Source organism: Triticum aestivum, chromosome 3A, assembly GCF_018294505.1.
Source record: "Triticum aestivum cultivar Chinese Spring chromosome 3A, IWGSC CS RefSeq v2.1, whole genome shotgun sequence".
NCBI classification, from domain to species: domain Eukaryota; kingdom Viridiplantae; phylum Streptophyta; class Magnoliopsida; order Poales; family Poaceae; genus Triticum; species Triticum aestivum.
The window spans coordinates 522926464-522930395 of NC_057800.1; positions in this window are offsets into that span (position 1 = coordinate 522926464).

The window sequence follows — 3932 nt, forward strand, 5'->3', positions numbered from 1 at the left end:
ATTCGCCACCGTCGACTCTGTCAACCGTGCGAGACTCCTCACTCCTCAGCCTCCAGGTCCAGGTCAGTGCTGACGCATACCACGAAATACGCCTTTGCACATGGTTTGTGGTAGCGCTTGGAAGACGTCTTCTGGTTGGGCTTACGGAGTTCAGAAAGTACGTTTCCAGTTAGGCGTGTCGGGCGTGGGTATAAAAACCGCACCCCCTTCCAGCCCTGGGCGACGCCGCCGCCCGCTGTTCTATTCAAACCCTAGCCGCCATCGCAGATGGCTATCTGCGTCGACGCATCCCGGTTCCTGATACGTTTCGTCGGTGTTTTCTTCGGATATCTCGTGCGCGTTTCTTGACTCTTTCTTGCCTCCCGGAAAGGACGTGCTTCTTCTTCTTCTTGCTGCCAAGTGATGTTTGGGTTATTGCGCAAGGGCTTTGAGCAGTTCACGGCATGGTTTCTGCCTGACGCGATGAGATCACAAGTTATTTACCATCCCTTCTGATGGCAGCACCTCGTTCGTCTCTCTCCCCTTCGTTTTGATGATGATGGTTATATGCGGTTGAGCAAGAAAATCGTGCCGTTCCGAGTTCTTTCTTTTTGCTCTGTTTTGGAATTAACAATCTGGCGCCTTTTTGCCCTCGTTTACTTTCACAAAATCTTCCGTTGCCAAGTGATGTTTGGGTTATTGCGCAAGGGCTTTGAGCAATTTGGTTGGCACTTCTGTGCTAATGCTGTGAGATTAAAACTACATGACATCCCTCCTGATGGCAATTTGGTACCCAAGTACTTTGTAGATATTTTGCACTGTTTTTCTGTGTTGTACAACCATAAGCACTAGACATTGTTTTTCGGTGTAATTTGTATGGACTTGGTATGTCTTAATTGTTTTCAGAGTAATTCTATCGGCTTCGCGAAGTTTAACTCAACCAAATTCCACTGCTATTCCAGACCATGTAAGATGACAAAAACTACAAATGGACAGCAGGCAAAAGTAGTGGCATATTTGTTCTTGCATCACCTGTTTATCTCACACCAGAGCTAGCTCACATCCTTAGATTTGATACTAGTCCAAAAGTGTCACCCCTAACATATCAATAATAGCCGGATAAACTGACCTAAACCTACCATGAAGTAGGTTCAGTTCCGGAAATATTCCCTTCAGTTTGATTGCTGCAATGTTGTGAACTGATCTCCTGTTTCAAACCGCATCAGTTTGATTGCTCCAAGAGTGCCCACATTAGAACCGCGTTTGGCTGATAGCTTACCTCAAAAAAAAGCATTGACTATCAACTGATACTTCAATGGAATACAGATTGTGCTCTATTTAAGGGATGGTTTTTGGATGAAGTGAATATGAAAGTTCAGAAAGAAAATTTTAAGAGGCTTGTGTGTTACCCAATCATGGATTTTTGAAGTCCATTCTAATCTACTAATCTAGTATTATGTCGCAGTATATTCTCCAGCTTTGTATCCTTTGTCCAATAGTAACAATGAAATACGGGCACCATCAACATCGGCACCACTGATTCTCTCTTCCAATATGGCAAATTACCTCATCTACTTATAATTGTGCAAAAGCAACTTCATCCATATATGCACTGAATAGAAGAAAGGAAGCCAGTGCTGCTGACCCTATAGCAAATCCCTTTGTAGTAGCTTTTTCGCTGTGTTACCCACAGCGCCCACAGCATCCACAATGTTCGTGATTTCCCTAACACTTTCAGGCTGCGGAATTTACTCAATCAGTGTTAGGATGGTGAGAAGTGATAACATAAATAGTTAGAACCCATCTATAAGCATGAATAGTTAAATGCTAGATTTGTTTTACAGCCCGTTGCAGGAAGAAATTTTAGACTGCTTCGAATCTGTACAACTGATTATATTACATAAACAGTATACCGAATGCGCATTACCGTTGACATAATTCTTTCAATAGAGTCGAAAGAGGAAATTCAAAACCTTCAATAGTAATTGTCATAATTCTTTTGATAGAGTTGATACTACTTACTTGATACTTGTTCTTCAAAAAATATAGCATATGCTCATTACCATTGACATGAAAAGTGATATTGTTTTTGTTGCAATCAATAACAACTCCTACAATATTAAGAAAAGGTCTACCATGGATAACCAATATATTGTCGTCCTCAGGTATATCAAGAGTAATAAAGTCGGTTAAGATAGTAACAATGTAACATTAGCAATTACAACAGGGATATCCTCACAAATTTTAATAGATATAGCAGTTGATTTATCAGCCATGTGATGATGCCCACCAAGACACAGAAGTCAAAATTAAACCATGCAGAAGGTGCTTATTCAGTGTACAGGAGCCAACAAGTAGACTAGAAACAAGATAGAGGTAACTAATCAAAAACAACTTCAGGGCAAAAGAATGTAATGCTAGAGGCCTAAAGTTAGCCACATGACACCACAACCGGTTACAGCCATGGCACCACAACCATTGCTTGTGCTCATTGGTGGGATAAACTGTCTTACCTTTTATAGTTTTCTTCTCCTGTTAATTTAAATGTTCTTGGTTTACGACCAATTTCCTTTAATGACGGTGCAGGTGTTACAAAGGGGAATATCTGATCATACTCCTCTTCTTGTAGACTTCGGTGAAGCGGTACACTGGGGAAACAAGAATGTCTTCTCTTTCGAGGCTGTGTGGTTCGAGAGGGAGGATTTTCTTGAGCTTATAGCTAGGGAATGGGTAGTGGAACAAAGGGGAGAGTCGAATATTGATAAATGGCAGTATAAAATTAGACATCTTAGACAGTTCTTGAGGGGATGGGCTAACAGTAATAATGGAGCTTGTAGGAAAGAGAAAGAAAGATTGTTGAAGATCATTAATAACCTTGACATAAAGGCTGAAAGCACCTCGCTGGACATGGATGAACGAGTGAATAAAAGAGAAGCGGAGGTGAGTCTGGCGAAGCTACTTAGAGAAGAGGAATTAAAATGGGCACTTAGAGCGAAAGTGTGTCGGGTTGTTCAAGGAGATAATAACACATAATTTTTTCATATGATTGCCAATGGAAAACATAGGAAAAAGAGAATCATTCAACTTGAACAAGATGAGGGTATGATTGTTGGTCATGAAAATTTAAAAATGTATATCACCAATTATTATAAAACTTTGTTTGGGGCCCCGGCAGAGAATTATGTCGCCCTCGATGAGAGCATGGTGGACGACATTCCTCAACTGTCGGATGATGAGAACGAGGTACTCATTGCTCCTTTTTCCTGAGGAGGTGTTTGAAGCGATATCACAAATGAAAAATATCACAAATGAAAAATAATAATGCACCTGGTCTAGATGGCTTCCCTGCCGAATTCCATAAAAAATGTTGGGGTATTATTAAAGGTGACTTGATGTCTATGTTTCATGATTTGTTTAATGGCCACCTTCAACTTTTTAAGTTAAACTTCGGCACCATCGCGTTGTTACCAAAGAAGGTGGAAGCAATTCACATTGAGCAATTCAGACCGATATGTTTGCTCAATGCGAGCTTCAAAATTTTCACTAAAGTTGGCACTAAATGTTTGACACAAATTGCACATTCGGTGGTGCAGCCAACCCAGACTGCCTTTATGCTAGGACGACACATTCTCGAGGGGGTGGTCGTTTTACATGAGACCTTGCATGAAATTCACTCGAAGAAGCTCGATGGAGTGGTCTTTAAAGTGGATTTCGAAAAGGCTTATGATAAAGTGAAATGGCCATTTTTACATCAGGCTTTGCGTATGAAAGGGTTTGATCAGGAATGGAGGAAACAGGCCGAGTCCTTCGTACAAGGAAGTAGCATCAGAATCAAGGTAAATGATGATATTGGTCATTATTTTCAGACGCTAAAAGGACTGAGACATGGTGATCGGATGTCTCTAATCCTTTTTAATGTCGTCGTTGATATGTTGGTTGTTCTTGTTAATAGA